Source organism: Hyperolius riggenbachi, chromosome 10 (genome assembly GCF_040937935.1).
Source record: "Hyperolius riggenbachi isolate aHypRig1 chromosome 10, aHypRig1.pri, whole genome shotgun sequence".
Lineage (NCBI taxonomy): Eukaryota > Metazoa > Chordata > Amphibia > Anura > Hyperoliidae > Hyperolius > Hyperolius riggenbachi.
Genome location: NC_090655.1, coordinates 216,834,222 through 216,852,954, shown reverse-complemented (window position 1 = coordinate 216,852,954; position 18,733 = coordinate 216,834,222).

The window sequence follows — 18,733 nt, the reverse complement described above, 5'->3', positions numbered from 1 at the left end:
CCTCACTCTCACTATCTCTAACCTTAAATACCTCATCAAGGTCTATCTTTCTATTGTCTCTATATACAAAGACGTCCATCTTACACGTTGGGGATGATTAGAGAATATAAAATATAAGAACGAACTATACGAACTATACGAACTACGGCAGACAACGCGAACTACGGAGATAACGCAACCTAGCCCGGCTTGGCAACGGGGGAGAGCCCGTGATCAAACTCTGTGCCTGTTATACATCTGGTGACGTGAGTGAGCAATTTTAATAAAGCATAGTGGTTTTAAAACTGTATCACGCTATGAGAAGCTCTTGTTTGAGGTGCATGGACATGTGAACTTGGACATAAGTATCAAGTAGGACCAGGACCTGAAGTGCTGGGGTATCCTGGAGGTGTGCGCTTTCTGACCAACCTAACAGGGGTCACATTGTATTTGGTGAGTGCGCTTTATATTGGTGTTTTCTGGTGGTGGAACCATAGAAGATTGAAGCACCAATAACAAGAATATTTTTAACAGAGACTGTTATTGTGTATGTAGAGATGTACGCTGGACTATATATATATCTCTACTACCAGTTTTCACAGCAGTACCTGTGTGTGTGACAGGTGCTCATTTGTAATACCCATCACTGCATATACCTACCTGTTGTGTTCAGTGCACCCACCTACCTATGTGAGCGCACAGTGTGATATACCACTTCGTGCATACCTGTTAACTGCACCTGTGTGACTGCACATTGTATTAGTCAAGTCAGTGCATACCTTTCACTTCATCCCCCCCAATATTGGCAAAACAGGCAGAGCCAGAGGCAGGCCACCCGGTAGGTCTGTTCGAGGTCATGCTGCCGTGATTTCGTGAGGCCCTGGACCAAAGTACAGTGTTCAGAAGGTGCGTGCCATCAACCCCCAAGATTGTCAGGATGTATCTTTCTCACCTTCCGCACGGAAGCGTGACATATCTTCCTCCTCCTGCTCTGATTCTGGCACCCCACTTAACACTCAGTCGGCTGCCACCACCAAAGTGCCATCACCCCAGGGCTCAGCGGTGTGGACATTTTTTTGTGTCTCTGCCTCAGATAAGAGCAATGCCATCTGTACTCTCTGCCACCAAAAATTGAGCCGTGGAAAGACTAAGACCCGCGTAGGGACAACTTCCTTACGAAGGCACATGATGACAAAGCACAAACTGCGATGGGATGACCACCTGAGTAAAAGCAGCAAACAAAAGCAAAGCCACACACTGCAGTGGAAGATACCAGGCCGCAATTATTTCTCAAATAAGGCGATACCCAAGCTGTACCGCGATGTTGAAAGGCAAGTGATGTCATCTCTGGCACACAGTGTTGGGTCAAGGGTCCATCTGACCACGTGGTCTGCAAAGCAGTCCCCACACACAGCATCTCTGCCTGCACGCCGTGTGACTGCCTGCCCCAAGACTAAGTCGCTCCCCACACAGCATCTCTGCCCGCAGGCTGCTTGACTGCCTTCTCCGCCACCACCAACAGGGTCCAGGACTCCAGGTGAATTTTTCTGGCTGCACTGCAGCTGCAACAACAAAACAAAAGGCATGTACATGTGCCAATTCCCCTTCGTGATCATAACCTTGCCGTGGTGAAGGGGCTTGCATATCACAATGAAGCAATGACCGATGGCTATATGAGTGTCTCGGGGGGGGTGGGGGGAGGGGGCACACCCACGATATTAAGGTCGTTGCTTCAATGTAGACAGACATAATTTGATCAGCTGGACAGTCACTGTTCTGTTCTGTCATTCTGTCATTTCCAGCCCGGCGACCATATGGGCTGGAAAGCTGCCATCACCTGCACTCTCGTCATGGTGCGCACCAGTCCAGCATGGCCATCACAACACAAACAGCTGTTTGCGGTGCATTACACAGTGAGTTTGGTGTGTCAGTGTGAAGCAGTACTCCAATTACACTCGTTGATTGATGTATACACATGCAAGATGTTTTAAAGCACTTTAGGCCTGCAATTTAGCATTCAATGTGATTTCTGCCCTTAAAACGCTGCTTTGCGTCAAATCCAGATTTTTCCCTGGGACTTTTGGCATGTATCCCACTCCCCCATGCAAGAACTCAGATGTTAGACTCCTTGAAACATCTTTTCCATCACTTTTGTGGCCATCATAAATGTTTCTAGTTTTCAAAGTTCGCCTCCCCATTGAAGTCTATTGCGGTTCGCAGCACCGAACCGAAATTACTTTTGCGGAAGTTCGCAAACCGAAAACCGGAGGCTTTGCGCCTGCGCATGACGCGCTTTACGGCGGGGAATGCGGTAGAATAGGACGCGCTGCCGGAGGACGACTGGCAGTCAGCCGAAAATGAAACTAAGCCGCGGCGGGGGACCGGAGGACACTGGAGGAGCTACGCGGGCACAGGATGGCTGCAGGAGGCTTGGGAAGGCCCCAGGTAAGTGAAACTTTTTTTTGCTCCACGGTTAAGGTTCCCTTTAAATTGATGCATTTCTTATATTCAAATGTTAATATGAAGGAAAATGAACCAAGATAGAAAGGGCCAGTGTGGTTTGAATTATAAAATAGCATATTATTCCTATGAAATCTTTATGATATGTGTGACTGGGTGTGTGTCAGGGGTGTGATTAGGGGTGTGGCAGAGGTGTGGCCTAAGTGTCCCTCTTTCTGATTTCAAAATGTTGGGAGGTATGCTACCACCCATCTTGTGAACTGCGCTGGGAAGAAAGGAGTATCCGCATTGTGAATCTACCTTATTCTACAACGTTCTCATACATTGTACAATGGCTTAGCACGCCAATAGATATTGTATGATATCGGCAGCCCCGTTTCTTTGGGCGTGCGATACATGCAATCGCCCGAGGCGCTTTATTGTGCGGCAGGAGTGGGGGCGCCAGAGTGGGGGAACGGACATAATAGTTATAACTCACCTTCTTCATCCGTTCCCCCGCAGTTTCAATATCTTCCCTCTCCCGGCGTTCGTCGCCTGGTAACAGCGCCCCCTGTGATGACGTACCGCATGTCATCACAGGAAGTGCTGTTACTAATGAGATAGATGCCGGTGTAATGTCTGATTGCGCTGCCCAGAAGCTCCCTTCCACACTGAGTAGCACACGCATGCTCAATGTGAAGTTAATTATGCTGCTGATGGTAAAATAATAAATATCTCCGCTTCCACACATCATACACTCACCAAATTTTCAGGGTAGGGAGAGGATCCCCCGAACGACCTCTATGCCAAATTGCAGCCCCCGAGCCCCGCCGGTGAGTCCCGCTGGTTCAGGAGATATATTAGAGAAACCTATCTCGGGAACCAGTGGGTCTCGGGGGCTGCAATTTGGCATAGAGGTAGTTCGGGGGGTCCCCTCCCTACCCTGAAAATTTGGGGAGTGTAGGAAGTGAAGAAGCGAAGATATTTAGTATTTTACCATCAGCAGCATAATTAAATAGGAACTGTGGCCGCACAGTCTCCTACTGCGCATGCGGGGCAGCGCAAATCCAAAGGCAGCGTAATCAGACACAACACCGGGAAAGGAAGGACATTGAAGCAGCGCGGGTTCGGCGGAAGCAGGTGAGTTATTACTATTATGTCCGCTCCCCCCGCTCCTGCGCCCAATGCGGCATGCCCATACCTAACTAACCTAAACTGCAGGAACCTACCTAACTAACCTATACTGCGGGAACCTACCTAACTAACCTATACTGCGGGAACCTACCTAACTAACCTATACTGGGGGAACCTACCTAACTAACCTATACAGCGGGAACCTACCTAACTAACCTATACTGAGGGAACCTACCTAACTAACCTATACTGGGGGAACCTACCTAACTAACCTATACTGCGGGAACCTACCTAACTAACCTATACTGTGGGAACCTACCTAACTAACCTATACTGCGGGTACCTACCTATCTAATCTATACTGTGGGAACCTACCTAACTAACCTATACTGTGGGAACCTACCTAGCCAAGCTATACTGCGGGAACATACCTATATAACCTATGTCTCCTTCTGTGCTGGGTCCTCTCTGCTCAGTGTCGTGTCACGTGCCTGCAGGGTCCTCTCTGTCTCGTGTGCTGGAGCCTCTCTGCTCGGTGTTGTGTCATGTGCCTGCAGAGTCCTCTCTGTCTCCTTCTGTGCTGGGGCCTCTCTGCTCGGTGTTGTGTCATGTGCCTGCAGAGTCCAGTCTCTGTCTCCTTCTGTGCTGGGGCCTCTCTGCTCAGTGTCATGTCACGTGCTTGCTGGGTCCTCTCTGTCTCGTGGAGCCTCTCTGCTCGGTGTTGTGTCATGTGCCTGCAAGGTCCTCTCTGTCTCCTTCTGTGTTGGGGCCTCTCTGCTCAGTGTTGTGTCATGTGCCTGCAGAGTCCTCTCTGTCTCCTCCTGTGCTGGGGCCTCTCTGCTCAGTGTTGTATCATGTACCTGCATGGTCCTCTCTGCTCTGTGTTGTGTTATGTGCCTGCTGGGTCCTCTCTGTCTCCTTCTGTGCTGGGGTCTCTCTGCTCAGTGTTGTGTCATGTGTCTGCAGAGTCCTCTCTGTCTCCTTCTGTGCTGGGGCCTCTCTGCTCTGTGTTGTATCATGTACCTACATGGTCCGCTCTGCTCTGTGTTGTGTTATGTGCCTGCTGGGTCCTCTCTGTCTCCTTGTTTGCTGGGGCCTCCCTGCTCGGTCGTGTGTCCTGTGCCTGCAGGGTCCTCTCTGTCTCCTTCTGTGCTGGGGCCTCTCTGCTCGGTGTTGTGTCATGTGCCTTCAGGGTCCTCTCTGTCTCCTTCTGTGCTGGTGCCTCTCTGCCCAGTGTTGTGTCATGTGCCTGCAGAGTACTCTCTGTCTGTCTCCTTGTGTGCTGGAACCTCTCTGCTCAGTGTTGTCATGTGCCTGCAGAGTCCTCTCTGTCTCCTTCTGTGCTGGGGCCTCTCTGCCCAGTGTTGTGTCATGTGCCTGCAGGGTCCTGTCTCCTTCTGTGCTGGTGCCTCTCTGACCAGTGTTGTGTCATGTGCCTGCAGAGTCCTCTCTGTCTACTTTTGTGCTGGTGCCTCTCTGCTCAGTGTTGTGTCATGTGCCTGCAGGATCCTCTCAGTCTCCTTGTGTTCTGCGGCCTCTCTGCTAAGTGTTGTGTCATGTGCCTGCAGGGTCCTCTCTGTCTCCCTGTGTGCTAGTACCTCTCTGCTCAGTGTTGTGCCATGTGCCTGCGTAGTCCTCTCTGTCTTCTTGTGTGCAGGTGCCTCTCTGCTCAGTGTTGTGTCATGTGCCTGCAGGATCCTCTCCGTCTCCCTTGTGGGCCAGTACCTCTCTGCTCAGTGTTGTGTCATGTGCCTGATGGGTCCTCTCTGTCTTCTTGTGTGCTGGCGCCTCTCTGCTCGGTGTTGTATCACATGCCTACAGTACAAAGTCCTCTCTGTCTCCTTGTGTGCTGGTGCCTCTCTGCTGGGTGTTGTGTCATGAGCCTGCAGTGTCCTGTCTGTCTCCTGCACAGGTTCTGCTCTGCCCGGTGTTGTGTCATGTGTTTTATTTTAATCTCAAATTTTTGTTCTTTTTGTTTTTACTTTATTTTTAGTCTACTATTAGTGTTTTATGTAGTAGTAGCCAAGGTATTTGTTTAGTTTTACTAGGCAGTATAGAGTAGGTGTGTTTTTTGCACATACATTTTTACAGGGAGTGCAGAATTATTAAGCAAATGAGTATTTTGACCACATCATCCTCTTTATACATGTTGTCTTACTCCAAGTTGTATAGGCTCGAAAGCCTACTGCCAATTAAGCATATTAGGTGATGTGCATCTCTGTAATGAGAAGGGGTGTGGTCTAATGACATCAACACCCTATATCAGGTGTGCATAATTATTAGGCAACTTCCTTTCCTTTGGCAAAATGGGTCAAAAGAAGGACTTGACAGGATCAGAAAAGTCAAAAATAGTGAGATATCTTGCAAAGGGATGCAGAACTCTTAAAATTGCAAAGCTTCTGAAGCGTGATCATCAAACAATCAAGTGTTTCATTCAAAATAGTCAACAGGGTCGCAAGAAGCGTGTGGAAAAACCAAGGCGCAAAATAACTGCCCATGAACTGAGAAAAGTCAAGCGTGCAGCTGCCAAGATGCCACCAGTTTGGCCATATTTCAGAGCTGCAACATCACTGGAGTGCCCAAAATCACAAGGTGTGCAATACTCAGAGACATGGCCAAGGTAAGAAAGGCTGAAAGACAACCACCACTGAACAAGACACACAAGCTGAAACGTCAAGAATGCGCCAAGAAATATCTCAAGACTGATTTTTCTAAGGTTTTATGGACTGATGAAATGAGAGTGAGTCTTGATGGGCCAGATGGATGGGCCCGTGGCTGGATTGGTAAAGGGCAAAGAGCTCCAGTCCGACTCAGACGCCAGCAAGGTGGAGGTGGAGTACTGGTTTGGGCTGGTATCATCAAAGATGAGCTTGTTGGGCCTTTTCGGGTTGAGGATGGAGTCAAGCTCAACTCCCAGTCCTACTGCCAGTTTCTGGAAGACACCTTCTTCAAGCAGTGGTACAGGAAGAAGTCTGCTTCCTTCAAGAAAAACATGATTTTCATGCAGGACAATGCTCCATCACATGCGTCCAAGTACTCCACAGTGTGGCTGGCAAGAAAGGGTATAAAAGAAGAAAAACTAATGACATGACCTCCTTGTTCACCTGATCTGAACCCCATTGAGAACCTGTGGTCCATCATAAAATGTGAGATTTACAAGGAGGGAAAACAGTACACCTCTCGGAACAGTGTCTGGGAGGCTGTAGTTGCTGCTGCACACAATGTTGATGGTGAACAGATCAAAACACTGACAGAATCCATGGATGGCAGGCTTTTGAGTGTCCTTGCAAAGAAAGGTGGCTATATTGGTCACTGATTTGTTTTTGTTTTGTTTTTTAATGTCAGAAATGTATATTTGTAAATGTTGAGATGTTATATTGGTTTCACTGGTAAAAATAATTGAAATGGGTATATATTTGTTTTTTGTTAAGTTGCCTAATAATTATGCACAGTAATAGTCACCTGCACACACAGATATCCCCCTAAAAAAGCTCAAACTAAAAACAAACTAAAAACATGGTTGTTGTTCAATAATAAAATGATTCCTCAAAAATACCACTTGCCTAATAATTATGCACTCCCTGTATATTCGTGCTTCAGACCAAACAGTCCATCTACCTCAATGAATAAAATTGCTTTATTTCCTATTTGTGAAATAATGCAGTGATTGGAGTGATATAACACGTGTCCTTGTTATCTGTCTGTTGCCCCTCTCCCCCGCCCCTCTCAGTGAAAGAAGACTGAGAGGGGCGGGGGAGAGGCGGCGATCCGCGTAGATTGACGGAGGAGAGGCAGAGCTACTGCTCAAAGCTCTGCCTCTTTGCGAAAGCATTGCCCAAATCTCCCCCCAGGGATTTAGGGGGGGATTAACTGAGATTTCAGCCGCGGGGATGCAGCGTTTCAGAGGGGGCGTTCATGACTAACAGCATTGTAACATGAAAACTGCATTTTCTAGAGACTTCAGACAGAGTCTCTTTAATGTTTTCTTACCTAACCCAGGTTTCCAAGGTGCCTGAGTCCTGGGTATGTTGGATTATCCTGCTGCTGCTGTTGTTGCAGCTACCAAACGTTATTGTAAAGCTTGACAGGTTATGTCCTCACTCTCTATGCCCCAATTTATTACCATGGCTCTGAGCCCGGCCCACGTCTTCACCTATAGACAAGACCTCGCGTGAATAGGACACGTTATTTGTCTCCTGACTACGGTTACCCCAGGTCTTAAGGTGCAAGGCAGATGTAAAGAGGAATAAACTGTTAGGGCCCTAATGAGGCTAGTAACACAGTTCAACAGTTCAGCATTATCGCACAGGGTTATTACCTGGAGTTAGTGGAAAGAAGCAATCAGCGTCGTTGTCAGTAGTGGCAGAGATATCGGTTGCAGATTCTCAATATCAAGAGAAGGTTCAACAATCCACAAGCAAAGTTCAGGTAATGAGTAAACCAGGTATGATACAGTTCAGACAAGTCTTCATGCAAAGTTATTCAACAGGTAATGGATGGTCCAGGTTATGAGATAGTTCAAGCAGGTCTGCATGCAGTATTATGCAACAAGTAATAGATGATGCAAGTTATGACACAGTTCCCATTGGTCTGAATGCAAAGTTATTCAACAGGTAACAGATGCTCCAGGTAGTGTGTGATTTACATGAGACTGCATGCACACTGTTCAGATGACTGACAAGGATAGTAGGATATACTTATCGTCCAGTTCAATTAGCATGCAAGAGGTATCCAGTAACAGGCAAAGGTTGGTGCAGGTGGCAAGCAAGGGTTATCCAGTAACGAGCAGAGGTCGGTCCAGGTGGCAAGTAAGGGGTATCCAGTAACTAGCAGAGGTCAGTCCAGGCGGCAGGCAAGGGGTGTCCAATAACAGGCAAGGTCAGTTCAGGCAGCAGACAAGGATTTCCAGGAATCAAGCAGAGTTTAATCACAACAGACAAGAATAGTCAAATACAAGCCAAGGTCAATATCCAGCGTATCATTAACAAGTTAGTGTGCACCCAGCAACTAGCCAAAGTTATGCTTTTCACGGGCGATGACTGGGAGCATTTTGCAGCTTTAAATACAATACATCATCCAATCAGTGGCCGGCCACACTCCGCACATCCAATCACACAGCAAGGCCCTGCCTAGGTGTCAGCTGAAGGATCAGCTGACCGTACTCTGTCAGCTGACTATTGTTTACCTTTGCGGAGGGCATGCTGGGAACGCGCCCTCCACCTATCAGAATGTGCGGCCTGTGAGCCACCGGCAGCATCATCAGTGGGGAACAAGTGCCGAGACCCGGAGCGGTGGATTCCGCCCGGGTCTCTCCGGAATCAACCACATCAACAGGTACATTCCTTATAGTTATCTTACCTAATCCAGGTCTCTCAGGGGGGAGGAGACCTGGGTCTGATGCATTATCCTGCTGCTTTTATTGCAGGTACCTGATATTTGACCTAACCTAGGTCTCTTAGTGGCCAGAGGCCTGGGTACACTGCATTATTCTGCTGCTAACACAAACTCTCCTGCTGCTGCCGCAGTTGCCGTATTTTTCGGACTATAAGACGCTCCTGACCATAAGATGCACCTAGGTTTAGAGAACAAAAACCAGGGGAAAAATACTAAATCTGGTGCATTCATGGTGCAGGGGTGTCTTTTGAACCTTTTTCCCCAATTATTATGTTCCCCTTGTGCCTTCCTTGTACCTCGTGTCCCCCTATTGTCCTCCTCTAGCCCTGTGTCTTCCTTTGCTCCACTGTTTCCCTTTCTCCCCATGTCTTCTTCAGTCCTAGTGTTCTCCTCTGGTCCCCGTGCTCTCCTCTGATCCACCTGCATCCTCCTCTGCCCAGTGTGTTCATCTCTGTCCCCATGTCGTTCTTTGCAGCCAAGCATAATACATACAGAGGTACTGGTGCTCACCCCTCCAGTCAGGTGGTGCTGAAGTAGCAGCAGCACATAGAGAGACAACACAAGGTTTTAAAGAAGCAATCCACGATGGGAAAGGGGGGGTGCTGCCCCAGACCTGCCAATCACAGCTGCGTACTGCTCTGCTCCCTTCTTTCATTGGAACCGATGGTCTCACAGGTGGGACCCTGACTCTGTCATTGGAGCAATTTATTGGCCCCAATGACGGAGCCATGGTTGCGCCAGAGAGACCATCAGCTTTAATGAGAGACAGTGCGTGGAGACAGTGCGCGGGCGTGCAGAGCCTACCATGCACTGTCTCCGGTCCTCTCCTGGTGAGCCTCTCTTCACCTTGCTGGCACTTTTCTACTTTTCCCTTACTGGGTTGTCCTTCATTTGATCTGTTGTCACTATCTATTTGGCGGTCCCCGCCTCCTGGTGCACAGCTTCTCTTACCCTCATTCACTGATTCTCGTCACTGGGGTCCTTCACCCCTCTTGTTTTTCACATTTACATTGGCACTTCCTTTCACTCTTACACCCGCGCAGGTTTATGCTGGGTGCATTATACAGTCTTGAGGTCTACACAGGTGGCTCACATCTCTTTTCCACCATCCTTTACTCTGATGCTCTCCAGGTGTTAGGAGGATTGTTGCTTACATGATTACATGTTATTTAGCAAGGAGACTTGAATAAATATGGTCACTATTGGGCCCTACATTACAGTGCAATTGTTTTGAATCTGTATATTATTACAATAAAGGCTTTTCTACATTGTCAATACAGTTGTGGTGCGGTTTCTTAGGGCCAGTCCTTTTCTTTTGCATACTAAATCCAATTAAGAACTTGTGTAGAATTATCAAGAGGTGGTTGGACAAGCAAAACCCCCCACAATTTGACAAAGCACTACATTACTAGTAGATCTGGATTGCCATGAGCTGTCTGTGTATTTCTTAGTACAACGGGGAAGAAGTGGCAGCGCATCCTAAAACCAGGCAGCATCTGAGTGACTACCAACAGAGGCATGCAGAGCCCCCTAGAATTGGTAATTACTCAGATGCGGCCTGGTTTTAGGATGCGCTGCCACTTCTCACCTGTTGTCTAAAAATATGTGTAAACCATTTTATGGCCAGTTGCTCCCAAGTTCACACTATGCTTGTTTGGTAATTAGTTAGAGGTTAGGGTCCCTTCAAGATTGCCTTATCGTGGCGGAAGGGTCCAGTACAGAACACTCTGCATGCAAACTGTTTTTGGAAGCTAACATCCCCACTAACATTAATTTGGTACATCTGTTTTGAATTCAAGATGTGTATCCTGCCTATAATTAGGCTCTGCACAGCTATGCTGTTAGTAATTCTGATGCAGCCTGTCTTGGGAAGTGCTGCCACCTCTCCCTGATTTTTTACTTCACGTCCAACCAATACCCCATAGAGACATATCAATCCATGCCATGCACTGATGACAAGTATCCGAAAATTCAATGAGCATAAAGGGATGATTTGCATATTCACATTACCATTCACTCTACCTCTCGAACCTGCTGTCTGGGTGTCACCCTGGACTCCGCACTCTCCTTCACCCCCCACATCCAAAACCTCACAAAGTCCTATAACTTCCACCTCCGAAACCTCTGCAAGATCCGCCCTTTCCTGACCTCTGTCACCAAACTCCTCATCCATGCCCTCACAATTTCCCGCCTTGACTACTGCAATGCCCTTCTGTCTGGTCTCCTATTGACCCAAATTGCTCCGCTGCAGTCCGTCATGAATGCGGCAGGCAGAATTATCCATTCCTTCCACTGCTCCCCCACGGCAGCTCCCCTCTGTGAATCCCTCCACTGGCTTCCTATCCAGTCCAGACTTGAGATGCTGTGTCTGTCCTACAAATCTGTCTACAAAACCTGCCCAACCTACATTTCCAATCTTACTCAGAGGTACACACCTAGCCGCTCACTGCGCTCCTCCAATGAACTTCACCTAATCGCCCCCACATTACCCAGTCCCATGCACGCCTCCAGGACTTCTCAAGAGCTGCTCCAACACTATGGAACTCCCTACCTCCCCCCATCAGGGTTGCTCCCTCCTTCAACATCTTCAAAAAGGCCCTCAAAACGCACCTTTTCACTCTGGCTAACTCCTCCCACCTCCTCACTGGTGTTCTAAACCCGCAGCTTAACTCTGGTCCCCTACCTTTCATGTCCCTACTTCACCCTCTAGATTGTAAGCTTTCGGCAGGGTTCTCCTCCTTGTGTCTCCTACCTGTTCACGCACCTCTATTACTGTACACCCATCCTATGGATCTGAGTGAACTCGACTGGCTTAATCTCCATGCTCCCATCTAGTTACTAAGCATTACCTTGTACTCATACTATGCTGCGTGATCTGGTTTGCATGTATCCCTGTATTGTCTTATTGCTGTATGTCACCCCTAAATATTGTCTGTAACCTTAATGTCCAGTGATGCATAATAAGTTTGTGTTTTATAAATACAATAAATAAATATTCAGGAGGTATTCATCATGGAAAACAACAGTGCTCAGTAAAAACTTTATTACAGCAAATACCTTCTGCTTCATGAAGTTAAAATTTACATTGATTTTTAATATAGGTCTTTTTGTTCTTTTTCAAACCTCAATACAATCATTGTGGTTTTTGGTGACCATGCTTTCAGGTTCAAAAAACACTGTAGGAGGCGCCCTTGTATCTTGTTATAACATACAATCAGTAATTTAATAAGCGTAGTGTGTCTCACCTGTTATGAAGGTACACACACACGTGAATCATAAAATTGGGTTTATTATAGCACAGTGGACTGGACAACGCGTTTCGCGACCCCAAGTCGCTTCTTCAGGTCAAATACAGTGCTGTTAGCCGGAGGTTAGCAGCACTGTATTTGACCTGAAGAAGCGACTTGGGGTCGCGAAACGCGTTGTCCAGTCCACTGTGCTATAATAAACCCAATTTTATGATTCACGTGTGTGTGTACCTTCATAGCAGGTGAGACACACTACGCTTATTAAATTACTGATTGTATGTTATAACAAGATACAAGGGCGCCTCCTACAGTGTTTTTTGATACTAAATACCCCATTACGTGGGGACTTATCTACTGTAATTTATTATAGTAGTGTTTTTTTGGGGAGCAGCGACCAAGCAAGGCCGAGTGGAGACGGTACTTCCCCACATGTTCAGATAGTGGTTGCCTAAACAGCAACCCAGAATTGTGAGTATAATTGTTATCTTTTAACTGTTCGACTCACACAACGATAATACACGATATCGGGCTCCCGGTGTCCCTGTGCTTTTTACCTATTCTAGCCCTAATGCTTTCAGGTTATTCCTTAACACTAATTGTGCCATTTGCAATACTGTTATTATTAAATAACAATATTTTACTACAGTATAAAAGTGTAAAATATCGATATTAAATACCAATATTTTACCATGGCCAAACCTAACCCTACTCTCACACCGAACCCTCCCACCCAAAGCCAAACCTTAACCCCCCTCCCCTGACAAACTACCTGCCTAAACCTAACCCACCCCCTCGAACACACTTCCTACTTAATGACTAAACCTAACCCCACCTTGCACACACTACCTCCCTAATGCCAAAACCTAAACTCCCCCCTCTGCACACTACCTCCCTAATGCCAAAACCTAAACTCCCCCCTCTGCACACTACCTCCCTAATGCCTAAACCTAAACTTACCCCCCCCAACACACTACCTCCCTAATGCCTAAAACTAACTCCACCCTGCACACACTACCTCCCCAATGCCTAAACCTAATACCCCCCCCCCCCCACGCACACTACCTCCCTAATGCCTAAACCTAACCCCACCTTGCACACACTACCTCCCTAATGCCTAAACCTAAACTCCCCCCTCTGCACACACTACCTCCCTAATGCCTAAACTCTCCCCTCTGCACACACTACCGTCCTAATGCCTAAACCTAACCCCACCCTGCACACACTACCTCCCTAATGCCTAAACCTAAACTTACCCCTCCCCACACACTACCTCCCTAATGCCTAAAACTAACTCCACCCTGCACACACTACCTCCCCAATGCCTAAACCTAATAGCCCCCCCACGCACTACCTCCCTAATGCCTAAAACTAACTCCACCCTGCACACACTACCTCCCTAATGCCTAAACCTAAACCCACCTTGCACACACTACCTCCCTAATGCCTAAACCTAAACTCCCCCCTCTGCACACACTACCTCCCTAATGCCTAAACCTAAACTCTCCCCTCTGCACACACTACCGTCCTAATGCCTAAACCTAACCCCACCCTGCACACACTACCTCCCTAATGCCTAAACCTAAACTCCCCCCTCTCCACACACTACTGCCCTAATGCCTAAACCTAACTCCACCCTGCACACACTACCTCCCTAACGCCTAAACCTAAACTCCCCCCCACGCACACTACCTCCCCAATGCCTAAACCTAAACCCCCCCCCACGCACACTACCTCCCTAATGTCTAAACCTAACCCCACCTTGCACACACTACCTCCCTAATGCCTAAACCTAAACTCCCCCCTCTGCACACACTACCTCCCTAATGCCTAAACCTAACCCCACCCTGCACACACTACCTCCCTAATGCCTAAACCTAACCCCACCCTGCACACACTACCTCCCTAATGCCTAAACCTAAACTCCCCCCCCCCCCCCACGCACACTACCTCCCTAATGCCTAAACCTAACCCCACCCTGCACACACTACCTCCCTAATGCCTAAACCTAAACTCCCCCCTCTGCACACACTACCATCCTAATGCCTAAACCTAACCCCACCCTGCACACACTACCTCCCTAATGCCTAAACCTAAACTCCCCCCTCTCCAAACACTACCTCCCTAATGCCTAAACCTAACCCCACCCTGCACACACTACCTCCCTAATGCCTAAACTCCCCCATCTACACACACTACCGCCCTAATGCCTAAACCTAACCCCACCCTGCACACACTACCGTCCTAATGCCTAAACCCTAACTCCCCCCTCTCCACACTCTACCTCCCTAATGCCTAAACCTAAACTCCTCCATCTGCACACACTACCGTCCTAATGCCTAAACCTAACCCCACCCTGCACACACTACCTCCCTAATGCCTAAACCTAAACTCTCCCCTCTGCACACACTACCGTCCTAATGCCTAAACCTAACCCCACTCTGCACACACTACCTCCCTAATGCCTAAACCTAAACTTACCCCTCCCCACACACTACCTCCCTAATGCCTAAAACTAACTCCACCCTGCACACACTACCTCCCCAATGCCTAAACCTAATACCCCCCCCACGCACTACCTCCCTAATGCCTAAAACTAACTCCACCCTGCACACACTACCTCCCTAATGCCTAAACCTAAACCCACCTTGCACACACTACCTCCCTAATGCCTAAACCTAAACTCCCCCCTCTGCACACACTACCGTCATAATGCCTAAACCTAACCCCACCCTGCACACACTACCTCCCTAATGCCTAAACCTAACTCCACCCTGCACACACTACCTCCCTAACGCCTAAACCTAAACTCCCCCCCACGCACAGGGCCGGTTTAAGCAACAATGGGGCCCCAGGGCAAAATAAACCTGGGGGGCCCCCCCAACATATACCCCGGAACAAAAATCGGCATTAAGGGACCTTTTTTGCAGCTGGTATAACAGGGTGTGAAGTCCCAATCGGTCGGAGCTCCACATTCTGGCTATCCCAGCCTGCATGGGGGACAAAGGGTTAAAAAGTTTCAGGAGGGGGGACCCCACATTTTTAAAAAAAATCCCACACTCTAAACATAAAAAAAAAATTGGGAAAAAAGGAAAAAATGCCAGGGATCTTCATACAGCCATATTGCGGCTGTATAGCGATCCCTGGCCAAAGCGCTGCTGCTGCATATAGACCCCCTGGAAACCCCGTCAGGAAATTTATTGCGCTTTCGTTTGATGCATGTAAAATTACACTACCATTAGGTTTGCTACTAAAAGTGACATTTACCGCATTTAAAAGTATACTTTTTCCTTCTAAACTTTAAAATCGATTTTCTCAAAAACTATAAGGTCTATTTGAAAAATTGTTTTTTCCTCTTATTCCTAATGATCTCCTTAACATATCCTGCAAATTTAGGGTTTCTAGCATTTAAGGTGGATTTGCTATTAACCATTAAAGTCGGCAGGTTTTTAAATGTGTATTTTTTTTTTCCTTTGAAACTTTAAAATCGATTTTCTCAAAAACTATAAGGCCGATTTGAAAAATGTTTTTTCCTCTTGTAGCCACTGGGGGCCCCTACAAGCTCTGGGGCCCTGGGGCAGCTGCCTCCTTTGCCTTAATGGTAGCACCGGCCCTGCCCACGCACACTACCTCCCCAATGCCTAAACCTAATCCCCCCCCCACGCACACTACCTCCCTAATGTCTAAACCTCAGACATCACCTTGGTAAAGAGCCATGGGGCTGAGGACAGCCCAAAAGGAAGAGCAATAAACTGAAAATGTCTTACCTCCTTCTCTATCTGAACGGCAAATCTCAGGTATTGCTGTGATGTCGGATGTATGGGCAAGTGGAGGTATGCATCCTTTAGATCTAGGGAGGCAAGAAAGTCGTTTTTCTGTAAAAGATGAACCACAGATTTTATATTGTCCATCCTGAATCGTCTGTATCTTACACTTTGATTTAGAATCTTTAGGTTCAGAATAAATCGAAATTTTCCCTCTGGTTTCTTTACCAGAAATACTGGTGAATAGTAACCTTTCTCTTTCTGGCACCTTGGTACCTCTCGTATAACCCTCTTCTTTAGAAGAGAAAGAACTTCTGACTGTAAGGCCAGATCCTTTGTTTGATCCCGTGGGCGGGGAGTAATGCAAAAATTTCGAGGAGGAGGAAGACTGAAGTCGATTTGATAACCCTCTAGAATGATTTTTAGCAACCACTGGTTTGAGAAGTGTGGAAGCCAAACCTCGTAAAAATTTGCAATTCTCCCCCCCACCGGAATCATGGCGTCATTGCTTATCTGGTCTTTTGGCGGGAGTAAAGTTAGGCTTTGACCTCTGAGGCCTGTAGGGAGCCCAACGTTTGCCTTTGGATGACCTTGGATCCTGCTCTGTTCTGGTAGAGGGACGAAATGGCCGTTTATATTGGAACTGCCTTCTCTTAACAGGAAAGTTCTTTTTTGTATCTGCTGTTCTATCCAGTGTATCATCTAGTTTAGAACCAAAGAGGAGAGCCCCTTCACATGGGACACCACACAGTTTCGATTTGGAAGAATTATCACCATTCCAAGTCTTCACCCATACTCCTCTTCTGGCCGAGTTTATCAAAGCAGTGGTTCTAGCTGTAAGTTTAACTGTATCGTCTGAGGCATCTATCATATAATTTGAGGCATTTAAAACTTTTGGGAAGTCATTGAGTATCTCTTCTCGTGGAACCCCATTAGCGATCTTAGTTTGCATTTCCAATAACCATGTCTTTAATGACCTGCTAACTGCTGTAGAGGCCACCGCTGGCTTAAAGGTCAAGGATGAGGATTCCCATGCTCTGCGTAACAGATTGTCCATCTTTTTATCAATTGGATCCTTTAAATTTCCAAAATCCTCAAATAACAGATCTGTTTTTCTCGACACCCTCGAAAAAGATGGGTCCAACCTAGGCGGAGTACCCCAATATAATTGATCCTCGGGGGAAAAAGGGTATCGCTTAGATAAGGATCTCGGCCAGAAGGCCCGTTTCTCAGGGTTATCCCATTCTTTCTTAATCATACCCTTTAGGGTAGAATGAACTGGGATAAATTGAGACTGAGGATCCGCCAAGGTATTATACATCTCATCCAAGGGTGTCAGAGATTTCTGTTCACTCCTTATGCCCATGGTTTCATACATTTCCATCAATAAATCCTTCATTAAATCTGTGGAAAAGGCAAATTTTGGTCTATCAGCTCTTATTGATTCATCCTCTCCTTCAGATATTTCCTCAAAGTCAGAAATTTCCCCCTCAGACAAATCTGAATCTTCCAAATTATTCTCCTTCCTTTGTCTCTTAGACCCAGGAGGTATCGGCTGAGATACTGTCAATACTGGTGATGTAGGAGTAGGAACGGAAGTCATTGTATCCATTTCAATGCTAGCTCCCTGTAAATCCAAAGGAACAGCTGAAGTAGAAGCAATAGCAGACTCCTTTATCTCCTTTATAGCAGTGGACATTTCCGCCCGCATCCAGCCCATTAAATCTTTAAATATAACAGGTGATTCGTCCTTAACCACCTTTTCAGTGCAGTACTGACATAACTTTTTAGAAGAGGATGAAGATAAACGATTACTACAAATAGCACATTTTCTCTCAGACTTGCTAGAACCATGCTGACTGGTTTGAGTGGATGATCTCTCAGACTTTTCAGCTTTATCAGTTTTATCAGTCTTGTCATGTTTTTTGGGCTATAAAAAAAAAACACAAACAAGAAACAATCCATTACTGATGGCTCTCATATACACACATCAAAACAAGCAGGAGTATCCCAGTACTACATCTACTTGCCAGAGAGGGGTCCTGGCCAGACTTAGCAGACTGCAAAGGAGCTGACCCTGAAGCGTCCTCCATGATCACAAACAGCAAGTGAATCATGGACATAGCATCCAGCTATATACATTCCAACCGACCCAGCTGAAACCAATTGTTGCAGCCCCTGCTGCTTAATTAATCTAATTAGCTGCACATACCTTTGTGAATCAGCTGCATGCTGATTCGTCCTCACCGCCGCGGCCCCTGCCGCATAATTAATCACAGCCCATGCTGGCTTTGAATCTCTTCAGCGTCTTGCGCTGAATCGCTTTCCTCCGCCGCGGCCCCTGCCGCTGCAGACCTCAGATCACGCGGGGACGCCATCGCTCTGACTACTTCCGGGTTACCCGGAAGTGAACTCTTTCATGCGCGCGCATGTGCGCATAAGTCCGCTGCCACCTACGGAGAAGCCTCCCATACGCTGCAGGACTCCCCACTGCTCACTGCGCAGCTCCTCTGGGAGTCCTGGACCACGTTGCCCCTGCCTTCAGACACGGATAGCACTCCTGGAGACCTCTCCTCTGCTCCGTCCGGGGACAGGAAACTAAACTGAGGTAGAGAAGTAAGTGGTTGCCTCTTATACTGCTACCTATTGCTTATGCAAATTGTTTCTTTTTCAGTTCCTGTCCACGGTGGGGGAGGGAGACAGGTCTCATCCAGGGGTGCTGTCCGAATGACGTTCTGGGAACTTGTAGTGTGGCATTCCATGCAACACAGCCCAAGA